General features: G+C 37.4%; 1 protein-coding gene across 5 annotated transcripts in view; it reads left to right on the forward strand.

Moving 5' to 3' along the window:
* Positions 1–25777, forward strand: part of ANO4 (anoctamin 4) — a 213775-nt gene that overhangs the window by 1932 nt on the left and 186066 nt on the right. For 3 of the 5 annotated variants that reach the window (XM_054073573.1, XM_054073564.1, XM_054073578.1), the window contains exon 1: positions 19341–19742. The exons of 1 other annotated variant lie outside the window; for it this stretch is intronic. The gene's annotated coding sequence lies outside the window, so the exon portion shown is untranslated. Of the gene's footprint in view, positions 1–19338; positions 19743–25777 lie in introns of those variants that run through there. One more of the 5 variants, XM_054073520.1, reaches the window with a different exon arrangement.

Here is a 25777-nt window from a genome sequence, read left to right on the forward strand (position 1 = left end):
AGGTCAGAATCAATACATTTCATGTACTCTAGAAGGGAATTCTTGAACTTTTAATATTAATTATGCTTTGAAATAAAATTGTTTGAGAGGATTGCACTGTTTAATAAAAACTGTGCTTCTGCTGAGAATGGCACAAAACAATGAGGAGTTAGTCTGCACTAATTTTGTAACGTGGGAATCTTATAGAATCATTAAAGTTGCGTGAGGGAATACCAAGGAGGAGCTTAGTTTTGATAACTGTTTGATAATTACATATTGGCTTTTAAACTGGATCCCGAAGAGTTCCTGTTGATTAACTTTGTCTCTTCTTATGATCATTATCCATTGCTTAATTACATTGAACCATATATTCCGGAATATTCTGAAGACTTTGCTTGACAACACCAACTGGACTGAGAGGAATAGATTTGCCCCGGGTAGAAATAAGCTGGGAGGTGAGCAATACCCGTCAATTTTGTGTCATCTGCAAATTTTAAAGAAACACAAAATATCATATTTTTGAAAATATTAAATAAAACAAGACCTCTATGTCTTCTTGAAATTAATTCCTATTTTTGCTAATAATAATCTGATTCTTTTCTTTCAACTATTTCTGACTTTAAATTAGTGCATGTTCATCAAGACTGCATTTCTGCTGTTTGTTCATTACAGGGACCTATCCCATTGTATGCTAGATCAGCTGTTTTGAAAGCAATTATATTGATTTGCCATGAATTGTTCCTGACAAATCTGTTTGCTCTTTGTTATCATCTTGTTTTCTTCAAGGTGCTTATAGACTGCTTGATTTATTGCTTGCTTACTAGTTTGTCACTATCTCTTTTCAAATATCGATGTTAGGCTGACTGGACTGTATTTACTTGAAGCATTTTATTTGCCCTTCTCCACTGCTAGGGTACCTTACTCCATCCTTACTTGGATGGGATCTTCTTTAAAATATATTTAGCTGTATAAATACAGCTGAGGCAATCAAAATGTGAAGTAGGTACCTATATGCTCTGCCTGATCCCTGGTATGTGAATATATGGAATAGAATTATTTCAGGAGAACTTGTATTCAGAGACAAGAGAAAAAATGCAGAGGACTCAAGTCAGCTGGAACCTCTTCAGAGTTGCACCTGAGTGTTTCTTACAGTTGGTCAGAAGCAAGCACTTCTGGAAAAACTAGTATTCTTACAATTACAGTACATAATTTTTGGCAAACACGAGAACATCTGAGTGTTCCAGCTTCATTGCTCACATCTGTTGAAGTTGGGCTGCATCTGAAGTCCCCTGTTTTGTTTATGTGAATTACTACAGCCTCTCAATTTTATTTTGCTGATGGGATCACAGCATCAAACCTTTTCCCTTTGTTCCTACACTGCAAGATGTAGTTTCACAGTAATATTGCCACCTGCTGTGAATGCTATATTTGACACAGACAAAAGTAAAATTAATTTGTTATGTATTTCTTGATTTGTATGCAAGTGCATATATAATGCATACTTAAATGGATTCTTTGATTCTGCAACTTCCTGTTTTGGTTTTCTTTGGCAGAGCTGTATTGTCCCATGCAGCATTTAAGGCCTGTTTTAAATCACACACTAGTAATAAAAAGCTATATAAAGAAATAATTTGTGATGTTGATGACTTATAGCCTAAGACTCCAGTTAAATTTATTTGATCAGCTAGATGCAAAGGAAGTGAGTGCAATAGATCTCACGTTAGCTGACTTTGGTAAAAGGAATAGTATCGGCTTACTAGGAAGTTATTTGATCACCTAGAGAAAAATGAGACTTAGAAGAATTATAATGTGAATGAGGAGATGATTGAAGGGGAGGTGACAACAGTCTTGTGAAGGGAAACATAAATGGGAGGAAGATTAATAGTGGTTTTCTCAGTACTGGCTTGGAAACAAGGTTAATATTTTTATGGATTACTTCTGCCTGGAAAGGAGTGCATTGATGAGATGAGCTGATGAGTCTAAGCTGGGAGACATCACTACAGAGGAGAATCTGTCAGGTAGGAAGAAATGGATGCCTTTTGGGAACAGCATAAGAGAAAAGTGATGAACTACAATAGTGCAAGTTTCATAACTGTGCATAATAGGAATTTTTTTTACCTCCTGTGAGCTGGGAGTCCTCAGCTGGAAATGGTAGATTAAGATTAACAGCTACTAATCAGAAGCGTGCTGCAGCTGTGAAAAAGCAACTGGAAGCCTGCGATGTCTCAGCTGAAATATTTGCCACAGAGGGAGAAAGTAAAGTTGTTTACCCAAATTGACTGCTTATTTTCAAAAAAGGATAGAGATATACTGTAACTTAAGCAGAGAATAACTACCAGAAAAATACAGAAGATAAAAGGTCATCTTATAAGAGGAGAGTAAAAAATGTCCTTAGACTAGAAAAACAAAAATTATTTAAAGAAAGAAAAAACAAGACAGTAGGTTTCAGTTTCTTTTTATTTAATAATGTAATGTTTATAAAGGTTTGGAAATAACTAGTTGTGAAGAACAGGCATCTGATCTCTTCACTTATCCTGACTAGCAGCCTTCAGAGATTAAAGAAAGTACTAAAGGACCCCGGAGATGCAGCTGCTGATGTCAGCACTTAGAGTTAATGAGTTCCAGTTGCAAATCTTAATTTGAAGGTCTCATAAACTGCCTAACTCCTTAGGCCTGTGCACAGAAGTGAAAGCCACAAGATGGTGCTGATGTTCCTTACTGTGGTGGAAAGCATTATTAAAGATGCTATAGCAATATACAGTGGCCTGGATATAACCAGACAAAATTTTCACGGGGCTTGGTGAGTATTAAGCATTAAAAAAGTATTAAAATCAGTGGCTCCGTTTGGTCTATGGTTTGTAATTATGTATTGATTTCTGTTAAGGAATCCTAATGCACGCTCTTTATGTTGGACGGAAAGAGACAGGCGGAGATACCAAAAAGGGAATTTGAAAGGTCATGATTAGTTATGAGGTTGTACTCTCGTTTTGCCTGACTTTCAGTTACAAAGAGATTGATGGAATTACAAAATTGAGAAGCAGAAAGAACACGTCTTTTATCTCTGATTGGAATCTTCACTGGAATTTCTGTGTTCTTTAACTGCCAAGGGCAAAATCTGCTCTACCTACAGTGTCGCTGACTGCTTGTGCTTTCCTTTGTAATACCTTTTCATAATTGCATTGAGGTAGGGAGCTTTTTGGGAGATTTGTCTGGTATTCTCTGTACAGCGTTTTAAAAAGGAGTAGAATAGAGACAGGCTTCTGTGGTTTCTGACTGTCTAACAGCTTTTGGTGAGGTTTGTAAAGAAGAAAATATCACTTACAGAAATGTTACTTGGGAACCGTGAAGTCATCTGAACCAAAGAAACTACACAGCCCAGTTGCCAACTGCATAGACTTACCACAATGTCCTGACAGCCAACAGACCGCCTTTGCTCCTGTCTTGATCTCTCTGCTAACGCTGGCATTGTGTCTCTGTTCATTAATCAGTGTGGCCATGAAGAAGAGAGGTTTATCTTTCTCACTTCTTTCTTTCAGCCACCAGCAGAATTTCCCAGTATAACAAATGGCAACTGCTCGCTACTTTTATCAAAATTATGGGGGAGTGCAATTTGCTACAGAATGCCTTTCCTGCAGTGCTGTGTCATCTTTTGCTCCTGAAATGCAGTGTATGCATATTTCCCCTGAATAAAATGAGACTAAATGTGTTTAAGTCTAAACCCGAAATGGCTAAAAAGCATACTGCCTTCAATAAGTATGATGAATTAGAGACTTAAAAAGAACATTAAGTATTTTGGTAACATTAGTATCCTTGCTGACTCTTGGGACAGAGAGTGCCATGAAATCTATACTTCCAAACATCTAACTACCTGTACTTAACCATTTTCAAGGCTCTGGCTACAAATAGGATTACTTTCATGAGTCAAAGACGTGTAATATTGTTTACTTAAAATTCTGTCTTACAGTAAGTGCACAGATCATTCTAAAAAAAATGTGTTTGAAAGGAAGGAATTAAAAGTTGTGTAACTTTTGTAGCCTTCTGACCTTTTTGTAGGATCAAGCCTAGAAGCTGCTGAGCTGCCTGATTCTGATCCAGCAAAGCAATTAAGTGTATGCTTAATTTTGGATTTAAGAGTTGTGCTATTGAAATCAATTTATCTGATTCTCTTATGGTTCTTACCACTTACCAATGAGAAAACAAAAATTTCCTAAGCAAAATAAGTCAGCAGTTCCTGTTATAGTGTGTATTTAGAAATGCTAACCAGCACTGATCGTGTTTTTTTGGTTGAAGGCATTTAACACTGGTGATGCTAACGTGTGCCTGCTGCAGTGCTGTATCAGTGTGCTTCAATCTTGTCTTTGGAGAGCATCTTTAAAGCTGAACGTGTATTTACTCTCCAGCATTCTCTTCTGCTAACGTTTCTTTTGAAATTAACTACAAGGCTTGGCCTTCTTTTCATCTAGAATGTGCATATTTGCCCTTTTTGCTGATCTAAGGTTGGCATATCATTGCAGAAATATAAACTGGAATATGATGCTCTCACCATTTTCTTCATTGTTGGTACTTAAACATTGCTAGTATGTGAACTTAAACTCGGGAGGGTCTGTAGTACACAGTCTGCGCAAATTGTTACTTAGCTAACACAGACTTGTATTTATAATTTTTTGTTCTTTTATGTTTTTTTATATTTCTTGAATACATTTCTGAAATGTCCATTGACCACAGCCGGTGCTACAAGATTTTATTTGAACTTTATTTTTGTCTAGACAATATGCTGGTTTTATATGCTAGTCAGTTAATGCAGAAAAGGGTTAGCATGGTCAGTGATAGAACTGTTTTTTTTCCCATGTGTCTTTATCACTCTTCCAAGTAGAACTTTCTAGTGCCAAAGAATCTTTAAGGCTTAGTCCAAGAAGGAAATATTTAATTACCTCTTTAAATCTAACAGAAGTTTACTGATGTTGTGCAAACCAGTGTTCTGTTTCACCCTTCAGTCAGTGACATGCCTTTCTTTGTGAACAGCATACCTATTTTGCGTATTTTAAAACCAAAGTACTAGTATATGGTAAAAGACAAACATAAAATTATTATTTAATACCTTCTTGTTAAATTTCCAGAATCAAAATAGGATATTTCTAAAATTTATCTCCAGAGAAATTGTCTTGAAATAGAATGCTTTTGATTTTATTGTGCATTAGAGAAAATAGCACAGTTAAAATAGCACAGTTAAACCTTGAAGTATTGTATCTATAAGTAACTGATATATCCTTGTGCTAGAAAAAGCTATTTTTTAAAAAAAGAATCTTCTGATAGATCTCCTTTTGATAGTCATGTTAAAGAGAGTGAACCAGAAAAAAAAATAAACCAGGAAAACCTAGTGTTGCAAGACCACAAAGAAAACATCATTTTTTAAACGACCTTTTTCAATTTCATATGGATAATGAAATTTTAGTCCTTTGAAAGAGAGGATGTGTCAGAGTTTCAGATGTCAAGTTGGAAGCATTCATGTGTAGTGCTGCAGTACAAAACTGAGACAGAAAGCAAGAGCTGTATAATTAAAATGGTATGAACTATGCACAATAGCTCTAATAAAGCCCTTATTTTCTTCCTCTGTCTTTAGAGCTTAGTTGAAGATAACTTGTTCTGTTTCTCATCACTCCACCCATTAAAAGAAGGATAATAAATTTCCAGGAAAAAAGCCTGGAGATGCCAATTAGAAAAATGTGATGATTTCTATTCTTTCACTCAGTTTATTTCCTTCTCTTTGCTCATTTTTCCTTGCTTTTTTTGTATTTCTTCCTCTTTAGCCACTCCCATAACATTCATTGCATACCTCTGAAAAATCTCTTTTTATTTTCCTTCTCTTTCCTGCCCAGCTCTTTAGTCTGTGTACATACTGTGAATTTGTCCTTCCTTTTCTACCTGTTGTTTTGCTTTCCTCATCTGTACAGTTTCCAGGAAACGAGTGCTTCCAGCTATGTATCTCCGATTGTCTTCAGCCTCCTTCTGCTCAGCTCTGAGAAGGAGATAACCAGAGGAAGCTCTGTGTAGCTTTTCCTTTCATGCAGGCTGATGCAAGAGAAGTGGGTTCACAGGCAAGGTCCTTTGCTTAGCTTGTGGTTTCAGGAAATTGAAAGGTTAAAACTGAAACTGATAAGGAGAGCAAACCATGGTGTCGACTGGGACACTCACTGGGTCAGGAGTGATGTCCGTGGGCCATGGATGTGTCAGGCTGCTGAATTGGCTTTTTAGAGCTGAGGGGGAGAGTGGATCACCACGCTCTAGAGAGCTGGTCTGTCTGGCTTTCAGCTGCTAGCCCCTGTTTCTATAACAGATAAGCAAGGGGCTTATAAGGTTCTTCCTGATCTAGTGTCCATTAGGTTATCTGCTGCTTTGACCTTGTGTCTGATGGGTTTTAATGTTTCCACAGCATTTATTTCTAAGCAATGTCTTTTGGTTGAGAAAACTGAGAAGCATTTATTGTGGGGGACAAAAAATCTCAGACAGAATTCTACTGACATGCTTGTTGATGAATTCTAATTATCAGAGTGCAGGAGCCTTCTTACTATTTTTAGTTTGAAATTCACAACTCTGAACTTTGTTGGAATCAGTGGAAAGACCCACTGGCACTGCAATACAAGGTAGTCTAACCCAGGAGGACTAGAACTGATATTCAAATATAGCATAATTTGTTTACACATAGTTTAGAACCACCCCTGCAGCCTCCTGTCAGTTCATGTATTTGCCTTTGGTATTACTGTGTTTATAGAACAAACCTTATTTTACTGTCACATAACTGCTCTCTGTGCTGTCTGTGCTTCCTTTTGTCCGCTGTTTCCTACCCCCTTGTTTCTCTTCTATCCTGGAAATAAAGTTCCAGAAATCTCCTGCAATGGGCACTTACTCCCTGTTGACTGCGTAGGAAAAATAATGCGCATATTGGATACCACTCTGGGACTACAGAAGTAATTGCTGTGGCAAGTTCTCAAAGCCCAGTCCGCTTTTGCACATCAAGAGTAAAAACGGCAAATGTACATCATGCACAAATACCTACGTGCTTCTTATTTCTTTTAAATCATTCCCCTGGATGCTTCTTTCTCCCTCGTCAAAAAATGTTATTCTAATGCTTGGAAACCTTCAGTCTATAAGGTGAAAATAAGTTATTGGAAATGAAGTTTAGGGGGGGAAGGAGCATCAGTGCAGCCCTAAATGTAAAGATAGGAATATGCTGCACCTACAGCTTGTTGAAAATGGGCTTTTATTGTTTGTTTGTTCTTAAGTAGTTATTACACTATACCATTCTGTGGATGGTAGGTGAGGGAGAAAGAAACGAAAGGTGGAGCCATTATCCAACTATTCTGCAAGGTCACAAGAGTAGCATTTGATAGGACCAGAGCAGCAGACCCTTCTAGCTGATATTCAGGACAGCAGAATATCTCTTCTATTTTTAGCAGAGCTGATAATTTAGAACCTGTACTAGTAAACATCCTCTGTTACACTGGAGTAAAAGATGTTTTTGCCATAAATTATGACCAAGCCATGAAGTTGTAACAGTAAAATTGTTTAGCTATATGTTTGGCTAGATTGAGTTATATAATAGTCTTGAAATGAGACCACTACAGGGAGAGGATGAAATTGAATGAGTCATTGTTAAAAATTGGATGTTGATCTGAATTGGATGTTGAATGTGCTGGGCAGCTGAATAGAGGATGCAGTTTGCTATGAGGACTAGGCTGTGTCTATATTATATAAATTTTGAATGCTATGTAAACTCAAAGTGATTAGGGATTGCTGGTGGTTGTAGTTAGTTGTTATAAAAACTGCTTGAAAACTGAAATAATCTGGGAAATGTCTGTATTGTTACAACTGGTACTGTGGAAACAAGAAAAGCATCTGACCAGTCCAGTGATAGGTGTTTCCTCCTATGGAAAGAGAGCAGGCACAACACTTTTTAAACATTCTGTATATTGAATATCATGAGTGGCAAGTAAGGATGTGGAAATAGCAAAAGTGAAATGCAGCTATGTTGGTGTATAGATAAGAAATCATGAGCTCAACTTGGTTTTAAGCGATAGCTGATTAGAAGGGTGTTTCTCTCATGGATGTCATGGTTCAGTTTATAGTGTTACGGAAGAAGTGATCGCTTCTAATGATGTTAAACATGCCAGGAGATTATGACCTCTGGCTATTACTGGGGACAGAATGCTTCAGCAAGTGGACTAGAAGGTTTCTAGTCTGACCCGGCACGCTGAATTTTAGGTTATGGTCCTACACAATTTAAAGCTGGAGCATGATGAGCTTGAACAGTGGTTCACCTGCTTGTCACTGTCACCCAGATGGCTTTGAAGAATCCTTTGATGAAATCTTTTCATCAAAGTAGATGAGTTTTCATAACCAGATCACGTTGCTTTAGGCAAAACCCACCATGTATTATCCTGGTGCTACGCAGGCATCTAAGTCCTCTGCTTGGTTTAGATACTGGAGGGGAAAAAAAAAATCACATTTCTCTGAGCTTATTTTGCATCCTAATTGTGGGGATGGGTGAAACTAAAGAGTAAGATCTTTAAAAAAACAAAGCAAAACAAACTAGCAGAGGATGTGCTGGTCACCGTGGAAACCAGGCTTTTGAGGAAGACATGATATATCTGATAATACTTTGTAGTGACTTCCGATAAAAATATTCACGTTATTTTTTTCAAATTATTCCATTTCCTCTTTTGCTTTGTAGCTTACTTTTTAGGTGATAGGAAGGAGGAAACTGCAAAGTATGGAGATTTGTCTTTAAAGTACAGTGAATCCTTATTTCAGGAAAATAATAACTGATTTTAAGGTTTTTGTGTAAGGCTAGACCATGCAAATGGAAGCTATAGCAAAGGAATTCAGTGCTTCACAACTATTTGGATGTGCACCAAGTTTAAAGGCAAATTACTTCAAAGAATATATGGAAAATTCTGTCAATAAAGTAGTGGCTAATATTGGCCATTTGCAGAAATAACACCTCTGCATTTGTAAACCTATAGACATCCATCACTGAGAGCACGAAACTCTGTGAAGTTACTCTTGCATGTCTGCACACCGTGGGCTCTTAGTCTGGAAACACTATCTTCATATAACTTACCAACCCTGAATTTTTTTGTGCTTCAGATGTTTTTATTAAAAGTATTATTGAAACTGTCTGTTGAGGTGTTTTTGAGCTCAGGTATGTGATACTGGCAGTAAACATTGAAAGGTGAACGAAAGGAACCATTAATGGCTGAATAAAGATGGCTTTATGTAAAAATTTAGGGATTTACTGGTGAAAGCTTCAGTGAAACAGCTTCTGAGACACTTCAGAATAAAATCAGATAAGGTTACCTTATCCCTGAAATGCTCATTTAATGAGTTTGTGTATATAGGAGAACCAATAGAAGACAAGAGGGAGTTTCTGTGCATCTCTTAGGATGCAGTCTTTCCATTGTCTGCTGTTTCAAGAGCACAGTATATTGGATCACGAACACACTGACAATTCCTATTTAGAGTAACTTACAAACTAAATATTAAAGTAATAGTAAATCTAACTCTGAAAAGACTGTAAATACAAATTTTTGTGCACGTACACTTGACTGGAAATATAAGTTTGCTTTAAATAATGAATTTGTACACTCAATTATTATCAAGAAATTATCTATCAATATTTATTAAATTTATTTCTTAATTTTTAGTATGGTGTCTCCTAATCAGTAGATAATATTGCTGATCAGATTTGTATCTGACAATGACACCGTCTTCTGTCACTACTTTCTGTCTGCATTCAACGTTGCATCTTCCTTCTTCACCTGTGGAAAGCACTCTAAGATTTTGCCATGCTGTTCTTATGAAGTTGACAGGGTCTGAGGTTCTGTAGAATGACACCTAGCTCAAAAGTAAGGAAATGTGGTTTAACTTTTTATTGATGGAATTCTTCTCTAGTGAAAGACTACAGTACCTTGTTTTATAATTTATTTAAATACCCATATGAGGCTCAGGCTTTACAGAAGAGGGCTTAGCTCAAAGAAAATAATTTAATTTTTCATTTTCAGGCATAATGTTTAAAATTCTCTTTGGCATCTGAGGAGACATGACACAGAATGTTGCAAGATGTAATAGATGTAGTTTATTCTTAATGTTGTTTTATACCGATTTGAGTTTAATTCTGAAGCAACTTAAAGATGCATTACATTTCAAGCATGCCAGTTGTCTAAAAATTGTTTCCACACATTATTTGCATATTTTAATACTTCATTTTAAAATATTATTCTGTGTATTTCAGCAACTGTGTGACAAATATTCATTTGACTTGGCAGATCCTTTGCATGGCTCTCTTTTAAAGAAATTTTAAAAACCACACAAACCTCCATCTGTATGTAGAAGGCTTCTTTTCAAAAATATACTTTTTTTGCGTATACCACATGTATTTTTTTGTTTGATGCTTCCCTTTCTTTCAGTCTACTCCTTTCTTATAGAAAGACACTCTTACTTTCTACAGTGCATTTGCCTAATAAATTCCGTCTTTCCTATGATGGTGACAAATATGCTGATTTCATAAATGGGGATAACTTTCTATATTAGTATGCCTTTTCACACAGAGCTTCTGGGAAAAGAAAATAGTTAATCAGTTTAAATGTGTTAGTAAACCAGTCTGAAAATACTAATACCTCATTATTTGTGTTTACGTTTAAGTTATCAGGAGGTGTTTTATTCTTTTCTAATCAAATCAAGACACAAGTGTACTTGAGGTCTAGACCTTATGTTCAGTCCTCTGAAGAGGCCCTTAATTTTCTTAGATAAATAAGCCAATTAATTATACGTACTGCTGAGCCCATTGTGGATACTCTAGCAAAATATTTTAGCTAATGTATGGTTTTTAGCATGTTAGTAATGTTTTCAGTTGAGTGGTACTTTTGCATGCTTTAGGATTAGGGTTAAAATGTTTTGATTGATTAGGTCTTGAATGCTCAGTATCTTGGTTGATGCCCTCTCAGTGGAGGACATTCAGTTCGCTGTGCACCACCTCCAACTGCACCTTTGCTAGCTGCAGGAGGTGGCTTGTGGGAGCTGTTTTGGCAACTTAAGTAATGAAAGAATTTAGTCAGCATTGAAATAGAAACAAAGTCTTTTACTGATGCTCAACTTTTTGCCAAGAGGTATCTTAATGGTCTCAAAATGCATTTATCCTCAGGAAGCTTTGGCACTCTGTAATGTTAAGTTCCTGCCAAAACACTCATGGGCATTTAAAAATCTTGAAGTCTTCTGATGATTGACTTCCACCTTCAGACTTTAGGAAGCTTCTACTACTTCATAATAACAACTTGCAGCTAAGAAACTGTGCTTCTATAGGACTAACTATTCTGTTGCTCCATGAAAATCTGAAAAAATCTTCCTTTCCAAGCCCTAGGCTATAAAGCGACTGAAATGTGAGGGAGGAAAGTGAAAAGGGGGGGAAAAAAACTTTTGTAGTAAGAGTGGATATTAATCAATTGATTTATTTTTTGCATGTCATTGATGATTTTAGCCAGCTGATCAGAGTCTCATTTTGGTTTCCATATACACAGGTGAAAAATCATATTTTTTCTGGTTTATCATTAGTTCTAGTTCTACAGCTACTTATGGTGGTCATTTTTTCTTAAGACACTTCCTGATGCTCTTTGTTTAGTGTGGAAATGGCCATTAATCTGAATAACAAGGCAATTACTTCTTCCAGAACCACACCAACACTTTCAAATCCACAACGGTTTAGTACAAAAATGAGGCATAACAGCCACACTAGAAAATTTCTGCTCTGAATCTGTGCCTTTAGGAAGGGTAGAGTGTGTCAAAAAGTCAGTCTGGAGAATCTGTTGGTTTTAAGGAACCTTTCACAGGCTAAGACAGGAAAAGAGAACCAGAGCGTGTCTAGATACAAAACCTCTTCCTGCTTTCAGGACTGTCTTCAAATAGTACTTTACTTCAGATGGTACTAGTATATAGCTTAAAAAATACAAGTACAAATGGCAGCTAATATTTCAAAGTGTGTGTCGGTTATTAATCGGTCGTTGGGGTATTGGTGAAGCTGAAGGTGGATCGCAATAAACAAGAAGCATTTAAGTTTAGATTACGTTTCTCGCCTCTCTTGCCCAATTACCTCCTGTGCTTCACACAGGACATTCCCCCAACTGAGCACACGTGGGGAGCTGCAGATGGAGCATTGTGATGTATCATTAGTGCCAGCTGGACACTGCTGCTTGCATGATGCTTTAGCAGCAGAGTAATCAGCATCTAAGTCAGCAATCTTACTGCTCAGTCCTAGTTTCATACAATAGCAGCAGTTATCTTCAAGTAACACAACATCTTTTTCCACCAAGGATACTAATTTCCCTTGTATATTCTTTCCTTTCATTATGACTTATTGGTCTCTCAGGCAGACCTAAAATAGCATTAATTACAGATATTAATATCAATTCTTTGTAGTCAGCTGCAGGAGCAGATCTGTTGGATTACGTGTGGATTTTCTTCCCAACTCTTTCTGTTGAACTGTGTAGGACTTGAGACTTTTATTGTCTTCCAGGGATGGCATGTCAATGTGTAACAGTCTTGCACGTTGCCAGCAAGTGTTCAAGATCAAACTGCTTCCTTTTGCTCACTACAAATGAGAAGACACTCTAAGAGTGGGTGAAATATTTTTAAATTAATTATGACAGCAGTTGCAATGAGAATTATAAGAAAATAATAAATTACAGGTTCAGCACTAGAAGGAATTTGGATGTATATGTGGGGTGGATATGGAAACTTAAGCAGTGGATATAGGTGAAATTTGGTGAATAACCTTATTTAAGCAGAACTGTTGCAATGTCAGCACCTTTTTGCTTTTGTTTTCTGACCAGAGTATTTCATTTGAGAAACAGTGATGCTTCTGAAAACTTTGGTATTAGGGGTGGGCTTTTTTCTAGACTAAAATTTTTGATATCTGACAGATCTCCCAAACTTCATTGGTTGTCCTGTGTGCCTGAGCGGCAGCTTTATGATTATGTGCAAGACCTATTGCACTGCACATTTAGCTTCTTAGTGCCATGAGGTTATTTCTCACCAGGCTTCCAGGACAGGTGCTAAAGGTGGTCAGGCAGAGTGCGGTGTTACATTACAGACCTTCTTTAACAAGGTCTCTCTTCCAAAAATATATTTGAAAATTTGAAATACAGTTGTCATACACTTTTTTTTTCAAAATACTGTGTTGATTTTTTTCCCACATAAAAAAAAAAATATCCATCTAAAACAAAGCAGGATGGGGGGAAGGGAGGATCAATAGAAATGCTTTGTTTAGTTCTTGGCTTATGAAAATCATGTATCTGCTTCAGTCAAAATAGCTTACGTTGTCCTGCAAAGACTCTTTACTTAACCGGTAGACTCTGAAAATTCTGTAGAAAATCTTTGTCTTTTTTTCCCTATAGCTCTTCTGTTTACCTGCTGAGGTTAAAAAAAGTTGTGTTGATATCTTTAGGCTATTGATTTTTTTGTGACTTCACTGGAGAATTAACAGTGGGCTAAAAATATTGTGTATTTTATTTCACACATTTTTATGTGTCACTGTAGTATAGACAGGAATGTTTATCAATAAATGTGTAAAATACTGGGTTAGTCACAAACAAATACTAATTTTGTTACATTTTGTCCATTATATTAGGTCTTAAGTGCCATGATATACCATTTATTTCTTGGTGGGAAGCCAGTTTTTTCTGAGCTCTTTTACAAGGAGATGCAAGCTGCTATTAAAAGGTTGTTTTGAAATACCGTTGTCAGCGGCTGACAGTATTTATGAATGTGGCCTTCAGTTATGCATTATGAAGTACATACCAAGTACTTCAAGATTTGTCTTTTCACTTTCTCTTGCTTTCGATAATAGAGAGATTCATCAGGATTATTAACAGTGATGTCTCTAGAACTTATTTTTCTTACATTAAAAACCCATTAAAAGTCACAAAACTTCAGTAAATCATGAGTCTCTGCGGTCACCTTATGTCTTTTGCATTCCTAACATTTCAAAAGTTGAATGTTTGAAAATGGAGCCACTTTGAATGGTGTTTCTGAATGAGATAAAATGACGGACCAAGTAAATAGTTCGTAAGTTAAATTTAAAAATAGTTCATCTTTCTGGAAGAACGCTTAAAAATAATCCTATTACTAAGATGCACTTAATATTTCTGTGGAAGAAAAACTACTTTAAACTTTGAAGAACTATGATATGGGAAACTCTTCCCAGCCTCAGTAGCTGTGGTGGTATTTAAAAGGTCATCATTAGATGAGGTCAATTTCCAAAGTCTGATCAGCCAATTTTTGGAACTTCTGGGTATGGGGCCTATATTTTATTTTCTTGATTCTGCCTGAAGTACCAGGTAAAGATATTCAGTCTCTTTGATTATGGAGCATGTATGTGTGTGTACATTCATCAGCACTTATTAGTATTGCTTGTTAACATTATTAGTTTTGGTGTTGTTTTGTTTGGTGCTTGTTTGATGTTGCTCTGTTTCTATATGAAAGGTTTCTTTGGTTGTTTGGTTTTGTATGTTTTGGGGCTTTTTTTTTAAGCGTTTACCATGTTTTGGGGTTTTTTGGAGGCATTTACCATAAAGGGTATCTTGAAATCATGTTGTCCAGCCCTGCACTGAAAACAGGGACAGCTTAGATCAGTGTAGATTACATTAATATCCTTCAACAAATAAATAGTTCCTACCTGCATTAAATTCACGTTGCAGAAATTGAAGTCTCTCTAGATGATTACTTCTCTACCTGGATAATTTTAGTACTTCAGAGATCGCTGTGTGGATGACTTAATTTCTACCTTAATTTTTTTTTATTATTATTAGTGGTAATTTTGATTTTGGTAATCAGCATCTTTTTCTCAAAGTCCATTGTGGTTTTTAGTTTCCTTTCCATCTGTACTTGTAGTTCAGGATGTCCTTTACCCAATTTCAAATGATGCATCAGCAGCACAAACAAAAGCTTGTGAAACACTCACTTTTCTAGAAAATAAAGACTGATGAAATTTATGCTTGGATTGATATTGACATCTCCTGTTTAAGAGATTTGAACAATGAAGTAACTTTTTTTTTAATGATGAATTGGTTTTTTATCTGAAAATAATTACAGAACGCTTCACTTTTTCCAAGGAAATCACATTTTGAAGAGTGAAATCTTGCTAAGAAAAATATATTCATTTTATAACTGTAACATTAAAATGATAAAATAGGAAAAATGTTTTCTGTATTGACAACCCTGAATACTGAGTTCAACACAGTGGAAAATAGGTGTCTCATATAATGAGGCTTTATAGTGCATTAGGAATTTAAATTTTACTTAAAATGTGTTGGTGTATTATAATGTTAAAAGTAGAAACATTCAGTAAATATGTTCTGTATTTAGGGTGAGAATTATATGATAACATGAAATATCTAATTCCAGAACTCACTCAATAGTTTCTAACTAAAACCAACAAATTATTTTAGAATCAACAGCATGATGTCTTCTTTTTGTTTTTTAAAAGACTTGGTTACATTCCTACTTGACCTAATAAAAAAAAAAGAATAGGTCCTGAAAAACTGTGAAAGAACTGTATGACAAACTAATAGGCCAGAAAACATCTAAACCTACCAAGATGACAACTAAGGAGAGATTTTTGTCAGTGCTCAAGAGATAAATGTTGAGGTTAAAAAATCTTCTTCTATCTAATGGATAATAAAAATAGCAAAATCAGAAAGTTGAAGGATGCTCAAATTGAGCAGTCTCAAGTATTAATTTTCCCCGGTTACCTTCAGTCAACATAAAGTTAGGAGGGACTTTCCTGCTTTTTGTTGGTCTCGTTGAGCTCCTCGGGAGCTGTCCTTGAACACCTTGGAGAGGATCACAAGCACATTGACCAAACAAGAGGAATGTTTTATGCATACCTAACCCTCTGGGGTTTATTATTTCATTCTTGTCCACACTCTGAACTAAATGAAACAGATGTATTTTTCTGCATGCTGGAGTGGTTCTGACAGCATGGAGAAACCAAACATACTTGAATTACCCAACCAAAATTTAAACACCTCTCTCTGAAATCTTTATTTCTTTATACTTAAAGCTGCTTCTACAATATGTCCTGTTCACACATTCACCTGTTGATGTGTGCTGCTGAGCTGGGGCCTGCACGCTGGCAGACCCCATCACGCTTGGACCTTCCTAAATCTTCTTTCTGAGCAGTTGGCAGCTTATTTGAGGCTCCAGTAGTCAGATTTATTTAAGTTCTGGGTATCCCCTTTACTTTCTAGCTCAGAAATGTTGATTTGAATTGTTGTCCCATAAATTATTGGGCAGGAATAGAGGGAACTGCTCTGGACCACCTAGTCCTGAGTTTGTTTTGCTTTCTGGACGAACAGGTAGATAGGTAGGATAAAACAAGCCTCAGTTTTGACTGGCAGAGTGCTCTTGGCTTTCTTTCAAAACAAATGAAAGTAAGCAAGCTTTTCTTTCCTTTCTCTAGAAGTAGAAGAATAGCTGGTTTCAGCATCTATTTATTTTTTTCCAGGTAGCAGTTCTCTTACTGAAATGAAAGAGAGAATTGTATTCTTTCCAGGAATATATGTAGATTTCCCTCCATTACTTCTAATCCCTGAAATGTTTTGAAAGATAACACTTAGACAGGTAGAGTGTGTCCTTGCTGGCACATGGTTATGGCCTCATTAATCACAGTTTGAGGCACACTGAAAGTACCATCTGCAAATGAAGGTAAAAAGGAAAAATTAGGTTTCCAAAGGAATTTGCTACCATTCTGCTATCTATAAGCAAAGCATCACAAATGAATTGGGATCTTTTGTAGAAACATAAGCCCTGCACTAAATCCACACTGAACATCCATCAGAGACTTCTTCCAAATTCTTGAAGGTAGCCTCTATAGGAGCTTAAACCTAAATTATTTGAGTGTTCAAATCAACTGTTCTTAGCTTAAAGCTTGAATGACTCTATTAGCCTTTCTTCAAATCTTTTGGGTTGTTACAGCTGTCAGCAGAGAGCATGTAGATGGAATCCTAGCAGCATTTCTGCCGCTAGGCACAAACTCCTCTTGGACCTCCAACAATCCCTTCCTTGTAATGAAGTTCAGGTCCACATTTCTTTGCTATGAGACTCATTGCAAAATATTCATAGCATCATCTACCAAATTCTGCCTGTGACCTAGCTTTCTTCTCTCTGCACCATTGCTTGGGGGTTTTATGCACCTTTATAGGAAAAAAGGGGAACCGATAGTTTTGCTTACGAGGAATTTGTCTCTGGTTTCTCTTCTGTTTATTGCCTAGTCCAGGACCTTGACTATATAACACTAGGGAGAAGAAACCCTACTGTTTTTTTGGTTGTGGAATTAATATTAAAATGGGATCTTAGGGGTGAATGTGGGTAGTCTTTCTTCTGTAATGGGTATCTTGGGATAATTTCTGAAAGTCTCCCATACTCTTTCCTGAAACAGAATTTGCTGGCTTCACCAACCATGTGAATCAAATACAAACCTTTCTGCTGACATTGCAATATGTATTGAAAGCTTACTGCAGAGTTCAAATGTATTTTCTTGTGCTACTTTCACCTTTTCTTGTACTCACTCCTATGCTGGCTGTATTTTTGATTTTGGTTATCTACATGTATACATCTGCATATATCCCATGTGCTTTATTTGTATATGGTAACTGCTCCCCTTTCTTATTTATTCTTTTTTGAACTGTCCTTCCCTCATGCCTTCTATCTCTCATAACAGTTATCTTGTGTTTTTTTAAACTAATGGTGTTCATGAAAAGGGAGGAAAAAATATAACCCATGCTCTGTTGATGGCATGAAGCAAGCCTATTAAAACCTAAATGAAATGCAAGAAAATAATGGACCTACTGTCATCTAAGGAAAGAAACCTTTTTTGTTGGTGGTGTTTTTTCTTAAAAAAAAAAATAAAGGTTAGTTTTGTGATGACCTACGTAGTACATTGTCATGGTCTTCTGTGAAGATCACTACTGCCTGCTAGTGAAATTTGTGTGCTCTTGCAATATGTCCATGCAAACATTTCAGAACAAATTAGTAGTATTAAATTGTACTTCAGATTGTTGGTCTGCACTTCAGGCCATAGAACCTCTGAGGTTTTGTTTATTTGTTTGATTTTTTTTACCCAGCTCACTGGTCTCATGCTGTTACCTGGTATGTTCTAGGAGAACGTGATACTGACCAAATAATATGGGTGCTGCTGCTGGGGATGCTTTGAAGTTTGTTTTCATTGCATTCCCCCTTACACTAAATACCCTTCTCATCTTTTGAAACATGAATATCAGATGGATGATATTGACGTTTACTTTGCAATACAGTTAAGCAGAAATCCAGGCTTAACTGTTTTTAAAAGATTTTGAAAAGCTAAGCACCTAACTTTGCTTACTGCGGAGTGTCTGGTTTAAGTAAATGCAAATTTCCATGCTGTATTTGTTTGCTCCACTGTGGACTGCATTGTGCAGGAGGAACAGAAGAATCTCTCCCCCCATATTCAAATGTAGGCATTTGTATTTTAGAATGAGGATCTTCCCCTGGAAGTTGTAATGTTTGGCAGCTTTAATGTTGACTGTACCACTTTGATGTGCAAATAGGTTTAATGGGGTAAATGCCATAGTGAATTTTGTCTCCCAGTGCTGGATATTTCCTTATTGCAATTAAGTTGAGGTCTATCTTTTTTTTTTCCTTTTTTTTTTTTATGTCCAACTGTATGATAGATAGCAGCACAAACATTTAATCCAGTTGTCATTTTGGCCAGTGGAGGGAGAAGGACCTTGGTTATGTATTTTCTGTGGATCTGTACTACTGGGGGTCTGTGATGTCATCTCAAAATGAGCACTGTTTCTAAGAAGGCAGTTCACAGTAGCGGGGCTGTCCTGTAAAATCCCTTACAGGTTTCCTTCTCCTCAAAAAAAGAAACCTTTGAAGAAGGAGCAATGGTTAATGCATGCTTTGTATAGGGAAGCTACTGGATAATAAAGTGCAAATTAAATGATGTTAATATTTAAACCTCCAAACTTTTCTTCCTTTGGTAGTATTGCACAGATGTAGAAAACAGCCTGTTAAGAACAGCAACCCATAAAACTCTGTAGCTGTCAAAGCTCTGCTCCTTGGAGGAGAACACGTAGTGCATGAAGACAGTTTTCTGCACTCGCATACAAGCAAACCTTTCTGGTGTTAAGAAGTGGATCAGCCCATCAGTGTTCTTGGGGAAACTGGGAACGTGCTGGTGGCTGGCGCGGCAGCCTGCCCTGCGTTGGACAACTGTCACGCTGGCAGCCCTCGGTTCCTGTGATTGGGTACTCCGAGCGACTGATTAAAAATGCTGATGCTGTTTCTGTTTCTGTGCTCTTTTCCACTTGGAGGAGAAATCTCTTTTCCCCACCCCCAAGCCCACCTCTAGGATGTAAGTAATGGTGAGAAGATGAAGATGAAAACAGTGCAGTCTGAGTGACTGGAAATACAGCAGTCTATTTTAGCTGCAGTGTTATGTAGGAGTCGTCTTCAGACTTGTTACCTTTGGTTTTTTCAACACAAACTGCTTGCAGATTTTGGAAGGCTGTTAAAGGACTCACGACCCGTGTGTTAGTGTTTTACGTGTATCATCATGTTACCTTGCTTTTCCCTGGACAGCTGTGTTCAAAGCTTCATGTGGAAATCTTTCTATTGAAGAGAGATAAAAAGGATCCTTAATCTGATTCTCTTTGGATCTTTCTATTTTTATGGTAAGTGCCAGCACGTATTGCTGAACATCGCTTCTTTGCTGCAGTGCTCGTGCTCTCTCCCTCTTTCTCTCCCCACCCCTCCTTCCTCTGTCTGTTTTTCTCTCCCTGTATTCTTAGATAAACCTCGTGACCTTCACCCAATATCTAGTCGTGATTTTTAGCATCCTCACAGCAGAGGTTGTCTAACTAAGTTTTCTTTTTATTTTGCTCTTCCCCCTCTCTCACCGGGAGCTCTGAAGGAGTGATTGCAATCTGAGTACTGCCTCTTTGTCCTTGAAACGGGAGGCTTGAGCGTTGTTTGCGATTGCCTGTGTCAGCGATGGGATAAGGTTCTGGAGAACCAGAATTGCAGATTTGGTAAAGGTGACTCAGTCTGTACCACTGCGCTGGAAGGTCACAGAAAGCCCCTGCTGTGAAGCCCCTCAGTGTTCAAGTGTGGGGCTTACCTGCAGTTTGAGATGATATTTGCTGTCCTTGACAGAGAAAGGACGGGCTCTTTCAGCATTTTCAATATAAGCCTATGCCATCAGGTGTTTTTAAGCTGGACCTTTTGCATCTTACAAGTGCAGACTGGCTGGGACAAGAAGTTACAGACGGAGGCAGACTAATAATGCTCACCCCTCTCTGGTCTATACAATTACAAATTCTAAGGCTTTTGAAGTGCTTTTACAACTGCAGTAGAAAAGAAACGTGTTTAAATATTTGAAAATCTGTGCTTGTTTAATTCATACTCTAAGCTATTTTAACAGCCCTTATTTTGTAAATAGGAAAGGTCATTATTTTAGTCCACAGTAAATTGTGCCCTTAGATATCCTTCTCACTCAGTTTGATATCCTATCTCACTCAGATATTCTTCTCCTCAGTTTATAGCTTGAGATTTAAAGTAAACGCAAAGATATGATTTCTATTATATGTTTCTTTGCTTTTGGTGTGAGAGAACTACAAAAATATTTATTTTGACTTAAATGTGTTTCATGTTGTGAATCTATTATGTGGATTGACTATGCATATCCCTTACACACTGCAGGAATAGTAGAAACTTTACTAAATCTTAAAAGGTCCGCTGAAAATGTAGATATAACACTGGCTCAAAATCATTACAGATTGGTCTGCCTTCAGAGAAAGAGGTGATGCTTTCTTATACTTTTATTCTTATCATACCTCAGTAAAGCAAAGCTTTTATTTTTTCTCTGCATTGCCTTTTCTGGGTCTAAGCATCATATATGCTGATGTCTGGAAATTGTTTCTTTCTTTGTGTCTTACATAAATCAGGAACAAAGTTACTTTATTAATCCTGTAATTCAGAGGAGTTTGCTTCACATGAGCTGTTTAATTCAACAGCGTGTGTACTTGCCCCCTAGCCCCCCAATAAGTAAAAAACTTTAAATTGCTGCCTTTATTTTAAATACCTTTCATTTATTTTTCCGTACTTGGGCATAATTTCTGGTTGTATTGATAGCACGTATGTATGGTAGTGGAGGAGGAAGCTCAGGATAGGGAATTGCAAGAGGTACCGGGGAAGGAGGAGGCTTACACAGATCTGTAGGTAGAGGAATTCATGATGCAGTGAGGTACCTGCTGCATTGCCTTTGCAAAAAAAAGCAGTAGTGGCCAGCATGTAGCCCAGATGTCAGTCATCCAAGTCATGTCCCTCATCAGACCATCTGTTTTAGCATTGTGTTGTACCTGCTGCTGCAGCAGATCCTGGGACCTGTTTCCCTTCTCACTGAGGTGGTGAGGGCACACCACAAACCTGCCTTTGTCCCACTGTCTGGTAGGGAACAGGTCTGTCTTGGCAGCTGTGCAGCTCCGAGAACTGTTTAAAAGCGTTTACTTCTAGAGCAGTCCTCTCCACCCTCTATTACAAAAAAGAGTTTGGCACTATGCAGGGTCTGTGTGTTACTTAATTTGCTTTTTGTATCAGTAGCAGAGGCACCAGAGTTTGTTCTCTGCCAGTTTCAGTAAGTGATGACACAATGAGAGCAGCAAAGAAACTTCTTGCTGCGGAGGGGGACCAGGAGGGCTCTTGTTAAACGCACATGGGTAAGCGATCCTAAGTGCCTGCAGGTTGTGACATTGCCTTGGGGCAGAGAAGGCTTAGGCTTTTCTTGATTAAATGTAGCAAGTAATTATGTATGTGCATCTGCACATGTAAATGTTTACTGAACCATTTGGTTCCACACAAAATCTCTGTAAATTTAAACAACAGGGTTTGCAAAATACATGTTCAACCTAAGTAATTCTGAAGATCACGTAGCTAAGTATGGTATAGCGTGTTTTTATTCTTAAAATTATTATTATAAAACCATATATTCCTGTGCCTTAAAATAATCTACTTTCTTACCTCATGTTTGATCAAAAGGACTGTTTTCACTTAAAGTCTCAAGACTATCTTGCAAAGGCTAATTTTTAGCCTAACTGCAGAATCATAGTTGTCTTTGTCAATAAAAGTTTCAAAACTAGAGAAAACAATGTGCTGTCCTTTCTAAAAAGTCCTGAGGCAAAAGGAAGAGAGGAAAAAATGGTAATCATGAAGTATTTTCTCCAGTTTAAACCAGAGGCGCTTGCAGTGGGATGTTTACATTTGGAACCTGACATCTATGTACTGCAACTGAGATGTCTATGCACCTAAAGATCCTTGTCAGCAGATCCTGTTGCAGGCCAAGGGCTTAAGAAATAAAGTTGCAATCCTCTATAAAAGCTTTGAGAGATAGAGAAGAGTGAGAAATCCTACATAACATGAAATTCAAGTGGGTAGATGTGTTTTCAATTTCTTAGGAATCCTATGGATGCTGTGATAAGGGAATGCATGCATAGTACTTCCTTGTTTCACAGCATGGTGTCATGTTAATTCCTTTGCAGGGTGGCTGAAGACTGCATAGCAAACAACTGCAGGGAAGAGAAAAAAAAAAAAGCTCTGTTCCTTAGCCAGCCAAAATCACCCAATGGTCTGATGAAGTCACTGCATTATTTTTTTTCCTGTGTAGGTTCATTATGCATCCTTCACTCTTCTGTAGAAGCAAGTTCTTAAATCTTTATACTCCACAAATATTCAAATACATACATTTATGTTATGAACATAAATGGGTATGTTTTCATAGAAAGCTTGCTTATTTTCCATACTGCTTCTGTAGTTTTATGCTTTCTATCTGCTCATCTCCTTTCTGACAAATCTGTACAGGCGGCTATTAATTATCACTGGCTGAAGAATCCAGGTGGTTGATTAGCTATACCCCAACTTCCTTCTCTGCACCAAACTGGAAGGGGATTTTGGGATATGCGTGATGTCGAGCTGAAGTCATTAGTGCCAGGTAGTGGTCTGGCTAGTGGTTTTTCAAGGCTCCTTCTGAAAACTGTTCACAAATGTTTTCAAAGGTCATGTACTACATCATATTTTTATAAAGCACATGGAATTATAAGTTTTATAGTATACATATTCTATGTAGAGATCACATTATATTAATTATGGTTTTGCCTGGCTCATTCTTCATACGTACTTACAGAAGCGTGAGTACATGGGGGCATTCAAATGTTGGCTGCAATTTCTAGACTTTCTCTGTTATTCATAGAGTTAGTTTTTATGATATTCCTGGACACATTCTCTCATTTAGTCTGGAGATTTTGTCTGGGATGGTTTCAAGGACTTGATAGCTCTAATGATACAAATATTACAAAACTGTCTCTTATTTTTCTGGAGACCTTAGCAGGTGAGCTGTCATCAGTACAGTTGCTACTTATGCAGTTCATAGGCATCTGGAAGTTCAACACATGAACGTTGTCCTGTGTAACCTGTCAGAAGTCTGGTGTTTTTGGGAAAGTGTAGGGCTGGTTGTTGGTGTGCTACATGCTTTTTCTTTATGTATGGAGAAGGATTAGCTTTCAGGCATTGTTAGTATCTCGTGTGTTCTGTGCTTATGCTGCCATCTCAGCATTTGGAACTAGATGATTTTTAAGGTCCCTTCCAACCCAAACTATTCTATGATTCATTGATCTCAGTAAGTGCTTGCACTCTGTCGTATCTTGGGTGGGATGTGTGTCATATTTTCTGCATTTGTACAACTGCATAACACTTGTGTATATCTATTTGATTCTTCATGGAAACTATGACCTTTCTGTACATGCTCTGCAGATTTGCTCACATACAATTTCTGCACAGGAAATACTGGACAATAAGGCGAGAGGTCTTCTGTACATTGAAGAACTTTTCTCCTCCATAGCATAAGTCACAATTATATATTATTATATGGTAATAAGGGAGCAACATTAGGCCTGCTTGCTTTGAGAAACATCTAAGAACTGAAGCATTTCTAAGGAAGCACTCAATCTCATAGACGTCTTTAGCACTTGAACGTAAAATTCAGTGAGAAATTTTAAAGGTAAAGTGTTTACTTTCAAGTAATTTTGGAAACATTCACAGCTTTTTTTATTTTTTGGAAGAAGGTATGGAAAGTGCAAAACTCTATCCTAAATTGACTCAACCACATTAAAGTGCTCACAGCCTGGTAATCTGAGATTAATAGAATCAAGAACTTTACATTGTTCTATTTGTAGTATAAAGTGAAGAAACAATCTGTTTAAAAGTTACGGACTTCTTTAACAGCATCCCAAGACATCTTGGCGCTGGATCGGGCAATTCAAATGTTTATATAAACACCTCTGAACAGGATGAATGTCACTGAACAGTGATTAAATAAACAAATAGGGGAGTTAATGTCACACATGGATAGATGCATTCCCTGGAATCACTTCAGTTTTGATATTACCTCTTTGTAAAGGTGGTTCCATGTCAGATCTGAGCCACCAGCACATCTGGGCACCAGTCTAGCACCATTTTCAAACCACTGATATTCAAACGAAACCAGTCAGCATTAGTGCTGTGTCATGCTGCCCGTAAATGTTCTCTAAGATACCAGGATCATGAAGGTATTGATGATCATCGTGGGAGGTGGGGTCCTCATGTTCTATGTAGATGCAGAATAGTAGAAGTCAGTACTTCTAGAGCATGGTTTTAACCATGTCCAAGATAGATATCCCAACTCTCCTTTAGGAGGCTTTTGCTATTTGATATGAGGCTAGGAAGTGTAGGCTTCTGTATAATTTAAGTTATCCATAGGGTTTATATCACTACTGCTGGGATAAGACTGGCATACAAGCCAGTTTCAGGATAGCTTTTTTTTTAACTTAAACCATTTGCTCTTGTTTGTAGCCCCCTGAAGTATCGACATTAATTCCTTAACTTATACAGTGCTTACAGCCTTCAAATATAGAAAAATGATTGTGCCTGCTTTCATTTTTAGAGAAAGAAGTTAATTAACAAAATCACTTGAGAAGAGCAAGACCGAGTCTCCTCTGAGTTGGTTTGCTCCAGGGAAAAGCTAGCCTGGCGATTAGTTGTTTTGGATCACTAGGAGATATATTCCCATTTCAGATAATTCCCTTTGACAAAACTGGGTTTTATTAAAATTAGGCGTATTAATTTAGACATGCTATATTTGACACCTGGAGGCTTTTTCTAAATGAGCTTGGTATTTCTTGGAGAACCACTTCCTCTAAAATGCCAGCCAAAACCCCCAGCTCTGTGAAGTCCATTGGCAGATCTGCATGTATCCTGGCGGACATGCAACCTCTCTCCATGTTGTTCATCTACCCCTCGGGCTCACTTCAGATCTTTGCTTGTTTGTGGTCCATGTCACTGTTTCTCTCACTGTTTTCTCTTGACATATAATTTTTTGCCTTTTCACATTCATTTGCCTTCACGTTCTTCTTAGTTTTGGTTTTGCTGGCTCTTTGCTCTTCATAGAGGTTATATCTCTTGTGAGATTGTTTTCTGGTGTTTGTGTGGGTTTTTTTGGTTTGGTTTTTTTTTTTAATACTGATTGTCTTCTGACTGGTTTTGTTGCTGGGTTTTCGTTTTTTTTTTTTAACCAGAGCCTTGCCTTCTCTTCTCTAGGCTGAACAACCCCAGCTCTATCAGCCTGTCCTCATATGGGAGGCACTCGATTCCTCTGATCATCGTTGTAGCCCTCCTTTGCATC

This window comes from Cuculus canorus, chromosome 1 (genome assembly GCF_017976375.1).
Source record: "Cuculus canorus isolate bCucCan1 chromosome 1, bCucCan1.pri, whole genome shotgun sequence".
In the NCBI taxonomy this organism is placed as follows: Eukaryota; Metazoa; Chordata; class Aves; order Cuculiformes; family Cuculidae; genus Cuculus; species Cuculus canorus.